Source organism: Montipora foliosa, chromosome 3, assembly GCF_036669935.1.
Source record: "Montipora foliosa isolate CH-2021 chromosome 3, ASM3666993v2, whole genome shotgun sequence".
In the NCBI taxonomy this organism is placed as follows: domain Eukaryota; kingdom Metazoa; phylum Cnidaria; class Anthozoa; order Scleractinia; family Acroporidae; genus Montipora; species Montipora foliosa.
In genome coordinates, this window is record NC_090871.1 from 51,720,658 (window position 1) to 51,736,050 (window position 15,393).

General features: G+C 40.2%; 1 long non-coding RNA gene across 1 annotated transcript; it reads left to right on the plus strand.

Moving 5' to 3' along the window:
* Nucleotides 1–8,471: 8,471 nt before the first annotated feature.
* LOC137997629 (uncharacterized) lies at nt 8,472–15,393 on the plus strand. Its single transcript, XR_011122537.1, has 3 exons — nt 8,472–8,837; nt 13,124–13,271; nt 15,107–15,393. It is a non-coding gene; the product is annotated as an uncharacterized lncRNA (long non-coding RNA).

The window sequence follows — 15,393 nt, forward strand, 5'->3', positions numbered from 1 at the left end:
AAAAGGTCATGTGTACAAAATTAAAGAATACTGTTTAATATACATATTCATATTTTTAAATCAGAAGAAGCAAAAATGGAAGTCGTTACCGAATTGACAGGTCAATAAAACTATAATGATAAGCCTTACAATTATTTTCAGGAATAATATTTATTGTTAAGACTTCACTATCTTAAATAACCCTCTTGGAAAATTTCAAGATGACATGCTCTTTGTTTGGGGTGAGGAGATTAATCTTTTTTAAATGAAAGTAAAAGGCAATGATGAACCGACCGAGCTAGATCTCTCTGTGCATCACTAGCTGAAGAGTGTGGAAGGGATGGGAAAGAATATGGATTACTGCAGCTGCAGGTCTATTAAAATAAAACACAGGTCATATTCCACAGGTGAGTGTACATGTTGCCGTGCTGCAAACAAATAAACAACACCAAAAGGGTCTGCTAGCGCTAATCACTCAACAAAAATGTTGTTTCAGGTCTCGGGAAAACTTTTGGCTTAGTTGTTGATTACTGGAGCAGCGACCTCTAGTCTTCCATTGACCTGTGGAATATGACCTGTATTTAACAGACCCGCCTTCATTGCAGCTGTCACACGAGTCAACAGCGCCACATACAATTGCTAAATCAACCACATCAATAATCGATGAACCCTGTTGCACAATTTTATAATTTGTAACACAATCTGACATGGTGAAAACACTGAACAACAGTAACAATACTTGCGTCAGGGACTTACAATTGTGAGACGCCAAAATGAACCAAAACGTAAAGGTACGTACGAAATAAAATCATACAATTACTGTTACGTCTTTCAAACACCATTATATCCTTCTATATATAGAGCGATCGCTAATGTCAGAGGTCGTGAAAAGCTAACGTAGCTTTCATTGGAATCAAGGCCTGATGTAGATCACCGTGCAACGTGAAAAAACCACAAATTATTTTTTACTGTTATGCTTGTTAATTTGAGGCTGCTTCTTGCGGAACAGCTACAATTTTGAAAATGATTAAACACGAATTCTGTTCTTCTTCTGGATCTCCTCCACTAGCCGCCATCTTTCTTTCGACATTAAACCAATCAGAGCTCATGTGAGAAAAGCACCAATCAGCGATCTTTTTAGTTCACTGTGTGCCAGGGTCTTCTCAAGACCCGCCGCCATATTGAAAGCCGAGAAGACCCTGGGTACGAGGTTGACACTAGCCTTATTTGTCACAATGTCACACAAGTTGTAACGTGACCAATACGGAGAATCCCCTTCACTGCGCGCGCCGATCAATATGTTTCTTTTTCAAGTGAAACTCGTTTCATTTCAATATTGAAATAGATAAACTCACCCATTGCTTTCATTTTTGGACTAGTGTAATCCTGTCAGTATGACCGAACGACGACACATTACAGCTTTTCAATTTTTACCTACTTTTCCTCCAAAAATTAGATAAGGACTTGCTGACGCAGCAGAGGAAGTAGATATGCAAGTGAAATTCACTTTTTTCTTTCCTGTTTTCAGCCGTTCGTTTTTCACAGAAAACCTAATGGTCGACCCATGAAAAAATGAGACAGGGCCAAGAAACTCAGCAGATGCGGAGAGAGCGATTTCTGGCTTTGTTGCTGATAGGACTAGTACCCTACCGTTTTTTCTCCGGAAGGATCCAGCATTGTTGGTCATAAAACTAGTTACGGGACTTATGCAACGGGGAGGGAAATATACACTGCGATTGGCATGTGTTATTTAACATATTGACGTCAGCGTTTCATGCGTTTTTTCTGTTATTGATCAACTAATTTGACAATATTAAGAGGAAATTCATTGTCAATAACAGGACAGACGCATAGGCCATTGCAGAAACGTGAGAGGACTGGGAAAGAGTATGGTTGTTTTCCATTTGTTTGAAAAATGAAAGATCAACTAAATTTGAGAGTCTTTACCAAGAATAGAAGTTTTTGGAGAAGGAAAATGGCAAAATGGTAGCTCCCCAAATATCACCCAAAATAGAGAGTTTGTATGTATTGGGTAGACAGGCGACAAAATTATAAGGGTTTGTATGGAATTTTGCAACTTTTGCAAGGCTCCCATTTTGACAAATTTCCACTTAAAACTTGGTTGGGTAGCTTTTCATTCGTTAACTTTTCGGTTAGAATGTTTAGATTTTCAATCTAATCAATATAAGAAACTCGCCCAAGTTTCTGCAATGGGCTGTTAAAAACTGACGTCAGATTGCTTTTTACGATAACAAATTGTCAAATTGTCCGCTCTCGCTAATTGACGTGTCGCACAAATTACAGTTTCATGTGTCTATTCGCTTACTGACAATGAAAATTAGCCAATGAACGCGGTAGGATTTCTGCAGTTATCGTTAAAATATATATCTTGCATCGATCCGGACCATCTGGAATAGAAATTCTTAACCTCAGAGTCATTCTTATCCTAACGATGTCTGTAAAAATCATAATAGCCGAGGAAAAACACCTTTTTGATATTTCGCGAGCATTATCTGCTGAATTAAAAGTAGTGTTAATACAGTCTTATATTCACAGCAAACGCTAGAGAGGACTGTTTGCCCGAACAGCAATCAATCAAACAAAAAGCAATTGAATCCTTTTGCCTGTAGTTCAACACACACCACATCCCGTTTTTTTTTCAACAGAAATTTAAAGCCTTGGTAACAGTTACTCCGCTAATTATCAAAGCTGCGCTTATGATGACGAGCCACGGAATCAATTTATAACATGAGCATTATTTCAACATGTCCAAATTTGTTGGAAATTTCAAAATGATGGCACGTGTCCTTGAGCATCGGGACTCATTGAATCCCATAGTTTTTAGCTGATCGCTCAGAAACAAGGGACCCTACTGTTTAAAGAAGTTGATAATTACACACTATTTATGACCAAAACGGCTGAAAGCCTTACCCTTTGGGGCTGCACGTACCTATATAGCCCATACGGGGAGTACCCCCAGGCACCCTCCTTCGAGCAAGGTAAGACGGACTAAACTATTTCTTTCGCCAGCCTGAGAAATCAAAGACAAACTAGTTTTATGGCAAACAGTGCTGGGTCCTGCTGGAGAAAAAACGGTAGGGTACTAGTCCTATGATCAACAAAGCCAGAAATCGCTCTCTCAGCATCTGCTGAGTTTCTTGGCCCTATCTTTTGATTTTCTTCATTTTATTCATAGGTCGACCATTGGGTTTTCTGTGAAAAACGAACGCCTGATAACGGGAAAGAAAAAAATGAATTTCAGTCACATATCTACTTTCAGCAACTCCTTATATTTTTTCGAGGAAAAATATAAGTCGAAAAGATGTAATGATTGTCGTCGTTTGGTGATACTGACAGGATTACACTAGTCCAAAAATTAAATCAATGGGTGGGTTTATCAATTTCGATATTGAAATGAAACGAGTTTTTCTTGACAAATCTATTCACCAGCGCTAGCGCGCGCAGGGCAGGGGATCCTCCATAGCTGGTAACGTTAAAACTTGTGTGACATTGTGACAAATACGGCTAGTGTTGCATTCGTGGCATCAACGGATCCCGACGTTCATTTTAAGTGCTACAAAGGCGGTGATTGTAAAATACAAGCAGCCATCAAGCATGAAACAGAAGCACAGACCATGACAAAACATGGTTCCATTCAAGCCTGTCGTGTTCTCAGGTGCACTTGCCGAACTCACCTCTCAGAGATAACCGGCAAGTGTTCGTTGTTGTTGTCTTTACGCTAAAGTTCCTAGTAGTCATTAGGCTAGTAGTAATACAGGATTCAGTTGTCATAAAAACGGTAAATGAAAACTTACTTCTTTCATCTTCTCCTAGCGTTCCGTCGATCTGTGGGAGAATGTACCAAAGGAGCTTGTCAGGACGACGGCAACGGTTAATTAGTGACAGCCATTATTTACTTTTGGAGTATCTCGCAAGTCTTGAGAATTGATCAACTTTAACGCAACCTGCATCTCAAAACTGGATCTCCAGCTTATCCATTTACTAAAGGAAGCTTTTTGTCACTACTTAGAAGGTCAACAAACGAACCCGAACGGCAGAAGACATATTTTCACCGAGTGCAAGGGTTATGCAAATGAACTTTGACACGAGCGATAGTAACTGTTGTGTAAATACACTGATTGTGGCAGATTTTAATCTGTTGTCGCGTGCAATCCAAGGAGATACCCAGCGGTTTGAACTTATGGAACGGTTTATTAAGGTAAGAAATTTACTGTGATCTGCTTTTTAGCCTTCATTTAGACCCAACTTTTGAGATTTTCTTCCTCAAACTTGGCTAAATTTTAGTAGTTGAACAAAGGCCTCAGAGTAGGGTGTCTTCCAGCCTCTCTTGTAAGCTTAAAATTTTCCGAAAAGTTTCCATATTTCGTCAGTCTAAGTAATGAATGTACCTTAGAATTTGTATGAAAACGAAATTCTGTGAGCTGCATTATAGGGGACGTAGCACGCTTCACAAAATCGGTAAATTTTACCTTTCTGATCACGGTCGGCAAACTCAGTTCCGCCAAAATTCAATTTTGGCTCGTAGCAAAGCAAAAATAAGAAACTGGAAAATAATAAATTGCTTTTATATATATATGTGCCAAATCCTTTTCACTGACAGAAAATGAGGGAAAATTATTTTTGGTCCCGAAGTCGAGTGGACCGCTTTTAGAGAGACTGCCACTTAATTTGGATAGTTTCAGATAGGGTTTTCCTTTTAAAAACAGGAAAACTGCCCGATTTACCAAATATAGGACAGTTTGTCTAAGCCAATCAAATCCCAGAAAATACAATAGATAATAGAAACTAGCCAATCAGCAGAAACCATAGCGTCAGCGCTGTTGTCTTTGTTTGTAGCAGTTGACAATAGCGGAGTTTAGCCCCGGAGATTTGCCAAATTTCTCCATTTCTCAGGACTTTTTCAGCGATATAACGGCAAATGAGAATTTCCTACTTTGCCAGGAGAAGAGCTTAGCAACCTGAGAGGCAAAAACCAAAACTAAAACACCTCTAAGAGCACAAAAACTTGGCTGAATGTTTTCAGAGTGGAAGGTGCAGCGTAATGAAGCAAGCAAGTTGGAAGATGTCCCTCGTCATGAACTAGATGCAGTTCTTTGCCGTTTTTTCGCTGAAATTAGAATAAAGGACGGTCACGAACACGAATCAGAAAGTTTGGCTGTCATGTAGTGCTCGTTGGACCGTCATTTTAAAAACTGTGGCAGAAACTACAGCGCGGGGGTTACGGAAAGCGAAAGCCTCCCGTGCTTTAAGCGAAGCAGACGAAGAATTCCTCTGGATTTCAGGTAATATTTTGAAAATAAAAATAATGCACAATATTTTAGTTTGCCTTTGTTTAAAGATAATAGCTTGACTGAGCAATGCCCAATTACAACTGACTAGCTATATAATTAATAGGTAACAGGACTACATAATTGTCCAATTTGGAACAATTGGATTCAAAAAATTCCTCGGACTGGCAAATCGTCCAATTTTGGCTTTCTTCAGAATTTTTCTCATCCAATTATATTCAAAATGGATAGCATATAGTACTATTACATGCACTAATCAAGTGCGGAGAATCATAGCTTCACTTGATTTCATATCCGCAGTTCATATATGATCCATTTCATATATCATTTCATCGTTGATTCATTCCTCACGGGAACATTAGAACCCACAAATGACCAGCTCCCAACGTCAGTGGCTTCATAGCTCAGTTGGTTAGAGCGTCGCACCGGTATCGCGAGGTCACGGGTTCAAACCCAGTTGAAGTCCTGAATTTATCAGGCTTCTCTACGTAACTGCAAAAATTGCGTTCATAACTGCTAGGATCTTAGCTTCACTTGATTTAGTTATATTTGCAAGTGATACTTCGAATAAATCAACACAACTTCAATTATCTTTGAAAAAAACAGCGAAAAAAACTACCGAGCAACCAACACCCACAACTACAAAGCACATAGAATATGGGGAATTTTTACCGCTTTGATTTGGGCATGCAGGCATTGCGGTACGAACCCGATGTCGAGGCCTGCCAGTTTCACAATCACATCAGATCGAGGTGATGTGCCCGCAACGAGTTGTGAATCCAAAAAGAAGGAAATAGAACTTAAGCGCTGCCACAATCCGGGAATCAGCCGAGCTTGGCAGAGACATTGTTTACGGAAGCGCTGAACAGTCGTGAACAATGCTTTAGTGACACATTTCTTACAAAATGATAGTTGAGTAGCTGCTGCCGGAAAACTATAATTTCTCAAAGTCCATTTTCCTCATATTATAATTAGGGCCTGTTCACATGGAAGCTGGGTATCTTGCCTGGCTGGGTAATCCGCCTAGGCGGGCAACCCGCCTGTTCATTTAAACTCTTATTTTTTCGGCGATGCATTCACATGATAGGTGGGGTGACTCGCGAGGGCGGGATGCCCGATCTGCCATGCCGGGTAACCCGCCTAGCCGGGGTCGCTTTTTGCCGTGTAAACAGTTAAAGGTGGGGTAACACGCCTACCCGGAGTCGGCTCGTGTTACACATAAAAGCGCACCAAATACTAATCTAAACAATATGGCAGCTCGCAGAAATGAACGTGGCGAATTTTTTTGCCAGATTCATCTCCCAGTTTGGAACGACGCAATGACGAAGTCGAAGACGAAGGCAATAAAGATTATGACGAAAGAATACAAGCTTCAGCTTCATTTTCCGCAAGAAAACGTTACCCGGGACCCCGGGTTAGCTCCGGGTTGATAACAGTCAATGTAAACACAAGCTATTATTTGACACCACTAAGGCGGGTTACCCGCCTCCATGTAAACAGGCCTCGAGTTTAAAATAAAAGTTCATTGTACTGTTGATTGCGCCTGATGATAACATGAAGGATTCGGCTTTTTCTGCGATTTTATCCCGAAATTCTTTGTTCCTTGATGGTTTGAACGGAGAAACGGCACCAACTGTCAAACTGGATTGGCAGAAATACCTCTGATTGTATGGATGAAGTCTGACTTCGCAGACATTCCAGCTAGAATTTTGTTTTTCGTCGCGTCTTTTCTTGAATCGCAACGTTCAGGCAATTTCCGGTAAAATCTGATTGGCTCACATTTATAGCATGGCACATGATAACATCATGACTCTTGACAGGTTGGGTGGCAGACAACTCGTTAAGAAATTGTATCAGGCGTAACTTACAGAAAAGTCCGCCTGTTCGTAGGTGATGTGGGCATGACCGCTTGAGCGAAAAGCTCTCATGTTTCCCTCGTCACGCGGAAAAGATTTTTACATTCATCAGTAAAATATGAAGGAAAAGTGTCTTCAAAATAGTCGCGGACTCGATTTAAATTTTAAAATAGTATAAAGGCTCAAGCACCAGCCGAAACTTCTTGAACGGAACTGATCAAAAATAGTCAGTGTCAGTATCTTACAATTATATTTTAAATTTCTTCTCGTATAACTGCTTACAACGCTGAAATAAATAATGTCGTCACTGTCTTAAAAGAAAAAAAAATCGTTTATTTGGAGTTCATATTCGTGTTGCAACTCCATGGCCAAAAAGAGTGTCGTGTGGTTAGCCTTTTTTTTTTCTTTTTCGGCGGCAACTCATCAAAGCCACGGCGTGGGAACCTGCGGGGCAACCAACCGGGAAAATCCGTTTCATTTTCGGAATGTCAAACCGGAATTCTTGGTCGAATGGTAAGCGCTAAATTTTAGCGTCTCATTTCGTTGCGTAGACATCATTAGTATTCCACGTTGACGGAGAGTCCTTCGAGCGTACGTGATGTTCATCTTTGTTCTTGTTACGCAAATTATGACAGAGGGTACTGCATCCGTGAACACCTAAATATGTCAGGAATGTTATTCTATCCAATCACGGGTCCAAAGTGCACTCGCTAATATGCTTATTGTTGTTTGCGCGTTAAGAATTGTGAGAATTGTGTCGTTTGAGCTCTCTACTCATAAAGAAACAGAACAGTGCATGTATCAATGATTTGTTTGTCCTTTCAGCGATCGGTGGTGTTTCAATTGTTACTTTCAACATCTGGCGCCGTCAAGACTACCTGTATCATAACGGTTATTCAGTTTGCGGTTTTGGAAAGTGAAGTCCTCAAACATGATTAGCTTAAAACCAATAAGCATTCCTGACATATTTTAGGTGTTCACGGTTTTCCCGGTCGCACTGTAAATTACAAAAACATTTCTACTGAAAAATAGTTGACTAATTTTAAGTGAATAGTTTGGAAAAAAAATATTTCGTGGGAAATTTTTTTTCTCACAAGAATGAGTTTTTTGGGTTCAGGAGAAAGAAAATTAATTAAGAGAACCCAATCTAATTTATGCTTCACTAAGCACGCACGTTTTTTAGACGCGGACGGCGACCGAAGAGAACATTTCGCGTGCGTGGCAGTACAGTGGTGTCTCCCAGATTTTTAGATTTATCATCTCTAATAGAGAAACAATATTTAGCAATGTAAATGCGGTTGCGTGAAGACAAGTTAAAAGGGAAAACAGCTCACTTCCGGTTGTCGTCCGTGTCTCAAAAACGCGCCTGTTTAAGCTCCCTATAAAAAGCTAAAACTACAATTACGTGCTACTACGGGGCAGACACTTCGAAGACTGCGGTTGCTTAAAATTATTTGGTTCCGAAATGACAAAAAACTCACGCGCCGAAGGCCTGTACGTTTTATTAGTTTTGATAGTTTTACTGCTATGTGAGATGGTGCTAGCCAACGAGAAGAGCAGCAAAGTTGAGTCCAACGCGAATAATGTTGACGACGCGGTCGAGGGCAGCATAGTTCCACGAGGCAGTTGGGGTATTTGCAGTTTTGGAAAATGTGGGAGAAGAAGAACAAAGGGGCGGAAAAGATTTCAGCCGGTAAGTGACTGAAGTGAAAAGTGGCTAGAATAAAAGAAAATACACACGAGTAAATGATTTATAAAGTTGCAATACGTAGGGTCCTCAGAACGACAAAACGTTTCCCTGAAAATTACATGCCTTTTTTTTTTTAATAAAAAAGGATAACAGACTTGTTTTTCGAAATAAATGCGCAAGCGCACTTTGAGGTACCTTACATGGACAACTTTACATGCAATTTCCAAAGTACTTTCAACTGTTTTAACTCCGACATACACACATCCTTCGTTTTGAAACAAATCTTGTCAACTTGTTTCCCTTTTGTAACTGCTGAATACCCCGCCAATCCAAAAAGGGATCTTGAAAAGTGATGGCTAAGCGGCTACGCCGTGGTCATTACCACCCCTCCCCCTAGAATATGTTAGTAAAGGAAAGAAGTGGCTACGCGGCTACGTAGCTACGCAGTGGTCATTATCACCCCTCCCCTAGACTTCTTAGCCCTAATTTCTGAAACGAACGCTTAGGCTTAATAGTTAATAGAACTGTAAAATGAAAGCTAAAATTTCAAAGGAGTGACTAGGCGTGAGCACTAAAACGATCGATTAGGCTTAATCAGTAAACGAATACTATTTTCTTCACACGGTCTCGTTAAAAATTCTAGTTAACCGAACCGTAAAATGAAAGCTACAATTTTAAAAGAGTGCATGCTTACGCCAAATCACTGAAACCAGCGCTTAGGCTTAATCAGGTAGACAAGTGCTATATTCATCACACGTAAACAAGTGCTAAGTGCTATATTCATCACACGATCTCGTTAAGAAGTCCAGTAAACCGAACCGTAGAATGAATGCTAAAATTCTACTAATTTCTAAAACGAACGCTTAGGCTTAATTAATCAGTAAAAGAGTGCTATATTCAGCACAAGATCTCGTTAATGACCACTGCGTAGCCGCGTAGCCACTTCTTTCCTTAACTAACATATTCTAGGGGGAGGAGTGGTAATGACTGACTGCGTAGCTGCGTAGCCACACTTTTTAAGATCACTTTTGGAGTGGCGGGGTATTCAGCAGTTGTTTCCTTTCTCCGACCGGTTTCGTCTAAAGAATAAGACTTCGTCAGGGAGTTTAATTGAACAAGATGGTACAGAGAAATTGTTTTATATCTTAGTTATATTGTAAAAATGACGTTTTAATAAGGGTGAGAACAGCGAAAAACACCCACAAAATACTACGTGCAAGCTATCAGGGGCACCAAACGATAATCTTCGATAAAATGTGTTGTAAGAATTTCGGTCCAACGTTGTCAAACAGCCATAATCTTGAGATATGACCAAAGTCCTGCATGAAGTAATGTAAAATCATCATTTTGGGAGTGATGGATTCCACGTTAAATCCGTGAGCCCACAAATGCGGATCTTTGTGCAAAAATCACACTCTTCACATGCAGATTCGTCATTATTTTTATCTTATCAACTTAGCGAATCGCGCGCACTTTAGCACTCAGACAAATTACCATGTTTCTATGAGGATATTATATCACCATCTCTTACAATATAAATTAGCATTTGCTTCTAATTTATATTTTGGTGAGTAAATTTGACCGTTACCGTTAAAGAGCCGGAAACCAAAAAAGTCGCCAAGCATCTGCTTCCTGGGTGGAGGCAACATTTCGAACACCAGTACTAAAGCCCGCCGCACACTAAAGTTATCAGCTTAGCAAAGTCTCACTCGTGCCTGTGGCGTTTTGAGCGCTAATATTCTCGCGTGACATTGGGGCCAAATATTTAACATGTTGAGTAATTCTGTGCACGAGTGAACATTTCCTCCAAGTGTGCGTGCGTGCAAAGGTATCAAAGTAACCCACGGAACACTACGAGCAGGATATGACCAAAATCCTGCATGATGCAACTCAAAAATTTTCATTTTGTGGGTCAGGGATTTAAGCTTAAGTCCGTGAGCCCCAAAAATTAATACATCACAAAAAAACACTACACCATTCAGTATTTTGGTCATATCCTGCACGTAGTGTTCTGTGGGTGTCTTTCGCTCAAGACCATTCTTGAAAGGGAAAAAACAAAACGCAAGTATCCAGCGACGCCCTTACAGCGTGCTGTGAAAAGTGTGCAGATACTAATGAACTCCCAATTCGCCTGTTTCGCTGTTCACACCCATATTGGAACGTGATTTTTACTTTGTGACTTAGGTATAAAACAACTTCCATAAACCATCTTGTTCAATTAAACTCCCTGACGAGGTCTGACTGTTCAGACAAAACCAGTCGGAGAAAATAAAACAAGTGGATAAGATTTGTTGCTGTGTGTTTCTCCCTAGTATTTTATTCTTTTTTTTTAATTGAGTGACTTGGGAGCGAATTAGTCGGGATGTTAGGGTTCTGTCATATGATCTAGGTGGCTATTTTAGCTTTACACAGGCGATCATCCAATCAGTGTTTCTGATGACTTCAATATTTTTTCTCGTTTTATTATGGTAGGCGGTCTAGAAGTACCTCTCACCGGAGATTTAGTGCCATTCCATTAGATGGGACCTTTTTTGGCCATAAATAAAGAAGGGAGTTTTGTAGCTGGCGTGGTACATCATTCAAGTTTTTCATACACCTTATTCTAAAATGGCCGCCATTAAGCCCTTGGTGCCTCGTTCTTAAGCTTAAAATTCAAAAGAATATTTTATCTTGAACGAGGCAACACGGGCCAATTTGTCTGCGCATAAATCAGCGGCCATTTTGGAATAAGGTGTATACAGCTGTATAGTGACAAGCATCTCATTAATTACTTAAGTGCGTACTACTATTCCAGCATGTATATTCAGCAGATGACTGGCCGCACACTCCTAAATAAAGTAATTCAGTTTGAATGCTCGTGTTAGTGGAGTCAGGTTGCGAAACGACCGATAAAGCATGTTTAGTCACTTTACCGGTGTTTTTAGCCAGCCATCTGTAGGACATACCACATACGATCGCAATGAATTACAGATCGTTGAAGTGCTGCTAGTTCTTGCAAGAACTAGAGCTATAGTCGATGTAGTATGGCCGTGTAGCTGCGTCGAGCCACAGAAAGCGCGCGAAAAATGAAGCCTCGCTTATGTTTAGGTGAATTAACCTGGGTTGAGCCTGCAATCCAATCGAAAACCAGTACCTGGTCAGCGATCAACTTCAAAAAAACAACAGACCTACATGAGCTCTAAGCTTGAGCCCGCGATATGGTCGCGTGATACTGGTCAGCAGATACCTTGTTTTGACAGGTGTTAATTGATCAAAACATGGATGTCCAATAGAGCGGTTTTCAATAAAGTGTCAAAAGTGATTAGCGAATTGCTTTGGCATTGTATTTCTTCACTCAGTAATTGGTTCAAAGTTCTCGCGCCATTTTTTCTACCAATCAGAAGTGAAACCAAAACCAATCGTGGCTCGCACGTGCACATTTTCCCGCGTTTTGTGTCGGCTACGTGTAATTACTTCGAGTTTTGGTTGGTTTACTGGATTGTCTCCGTCCTTTTTGATTGGCCAAAGTAATTACTTTGGTTTTGGTTTTACGACACTCGATTGAAACTCGCTCTATCAAAGATGTATGCTGTAAACTAGCATGATACTGGTCACGTTGGCATACACGGAGGAGTGGACGATTACGTCATGTCTATAAAGCCAAAATTTCTCGCATCGATTCGTTAGAGCGACTTTCGTATGAAATTTGTTTCACGGACCAATGTTTGGCAAGATTAAAACAAAGCTTCTCCTTATTCCCGCCAAGGAAACTCCTAATATGGGTAGTAAACAATACAATTGCCCAATCATATTACTGCATTTCAAATGACGTCAAGTGAAATGTCGATCGCTTTTTAGAAAGTTCCATGGAGAGATGACGTTGTTTGCATCCACGTTCGCTAAGCCAATGAAAATTCGTGCTCGTTTGTTTTTGTTCGATAAGCCAATTAACTTTTCTGCATTTTTGTTTACGTTCTTTTTTCACGTTTATTTTTCCAGGTCATATGAAAGTTGCTCTACCGTATTTTCTTAACAATGGTGCCTCGCGCGCGCGCGCCTTTATCAAAAGCGTGATATATGTTTTGAATATCGATAAGGAAGGCGGCCAGTACTGAACTTAATGGCAACGAATTATTTCCACATAATGAGATAAGTTGAAAAATTATAGACTCCACTTCTCTTCTTACTCCTTTTATCCAACGTTTAGCATTTTTTTTCCCCTGGTTTCCAGTATTGCATGGGTTATTCAAATGATGAAGCTCTTAATACAATATACTTAGATATTCAAGAAATTTGTTTTCTCTCCGCAGATGAATGCGCAATTTGCAAATGATGGCGACGATTTCCAGATCAGCGACACAAATAACAGGGACCTTCGACGTATGGAAAGCAGCAACAATGAAAAGGGTCACAATTACCGCGAAGTTTGATCTTAACTGAGTCTTGAGGACGTAAAAGGTTGGTATGTTGCGTGAGTAGGTACATGTGTAATATCACGCAATCCGAGTATAATTTTTGTATGCCAGTGACTTATTCCTGCAAGAAACGACAACAGTACAACAATACATCCGATGGTTAATATAGCACCGATATCACATATCGTTATCACCACCTTCAATCAAATCTTTGTGACCCGCATTATTGTTATCACCTAGCACTTCCATCGATGGCAATTCCTTTCCCATATCATCATTATAATCAAAATCCCTGCTAGCATAAAGAAGCAATAGGGAGCTTTAGAAAGGAAAACGGCGACGGCAACGAGAACGTCACAAATTTGCATATTTAGTGGGCAAATGAAAAGCAACAGCTTTACACGCTCTGCACGTGCATCTTTTCATTTCTATTTCATTAGAAAATTTGAGGATTGAGGGAGAACGTTAACGTCAGCGCTTGCGGATAAGTTTTCATTTTCTCTCATAAATTGAGCGTCGTTCATTCTAGTTTCGTTCTTAAGGGTTTGCCACACCTTTTTCACGTTAAAATGCCTGGAATAGTCGCATTTAACGACGACGTTCTCGTTGCCGTTGCCATTAGGGACCTTTGGATCGGAAGACGAGGACGACTACAAGTACGAGTTTTCCGTTCCGAGTACGCGCACTTCGAAACATGTCGGCCTCTAAACGTTATGCGCATGCTCAGTACGGAAAACTCGTACTCGTAGTCGTCTTCGTCCTCCGATCTAAGGGTCCCTATTATCGAGATATGTCTAGAAATGCACACAACAACAAAAATTCACTACTTGCACAAATCCCATAATGCACCTCTTTTACCACCCAAAATCTGCGTAGGCATTGTTTTCGACTTCTCTTGCGACATTTTCATGTCCCAGGAAAAATTGCAAACATTGGTTATCCAAAAGTTTTGCTGGGTAATAGAGGTGTATTATGGGATTGTGCAATTAGTGAATGGCAAAATTTCGCCAACAATTTGGAAAGGATGGAATAAATTAGATATGTGGCGAAAATGGCAATTTGGTCATAATTGCCAACAACTTAAAAGCCAATGCAAATGAGAAGGCAAGCGGGGCCCCTTGACAAGATGGCGAATTTAGCGAAGGCCGTTCCATGTAACTATGCCAACCTCATCTTAAGCCACGAACAGCCATGGCCACCACGTATTGAACTCATTTACATACATTTGGCATTTTGACATAAATTCGCCAGATTCGCCAATATGGCAGGCCACCACATACAGCACATATGGAACTAATTTACATCAATTTGACAATTAGACAAAGTTTCGCCACAATCGCCATATATTTGCCAAAATTGCCAAATTTTTGGCAATATTTTGTTATTTTGCCAATTTTGTTATTGTGTGCATTTCTGGACATAAGTGCCGATTATCGCCTCGTCACAGAATCCATAACCCAGAACTGTCGATTTCTCATTAATTTCTGGTGTCACAGTTCTCTCTGTATCTCAAGAACGGAGAGGATTTAAGTCAAACTTCACAGTCATTTTGCTTTTTGTTACCTTGAAAACAAGTTTAAAGATCAGCTTTCCAAAACGGCTTTTCGGGTCGGGAAAGTTTTTGGAAGTTTCGACAGGAACTCTCCTGATTTGTGGGCAACCACGAAGTCACACGAGGTCCACGTACTAACTGCAAAATCGTGCGCGGAACGCAGTGCCCGTTCTAAATGTAGACAGTAACGTTAATGATGGGTCTCTGGGTTGACCTTAATTCTAAATTTTGGTGTTACTGAGTCCTATTTTTGATAGTTATTTCAAGCTTAATGTTCCTTAAAAGTGAAATAAAACTAATCAGAGCTTTTCTTGCTGTCCTTCAAGGTGCACCGAGAAACGCTAATGACTGAAAGGAAAGCTCTTGAAATAATAGCTATCTGTAAAGTTCGTTACTTTCATCAGCAACATGTGCAAATGGAGTGGCGGAGACAGATCCTCATTTAAAATGTTTAAATAGTGCGGAAAAATAGATGCAATTAGGGCTCAAGGGTATTTGAGAGAAGCAGCATTTATTGTTTTTGCTGATAAGTCTTTTGCATTTAGCTTGGCAAACGCTGTGTAAAGAATTCATTTTTGGAAATAAAGCCTTTTACAAAGAAACAATTACAAAA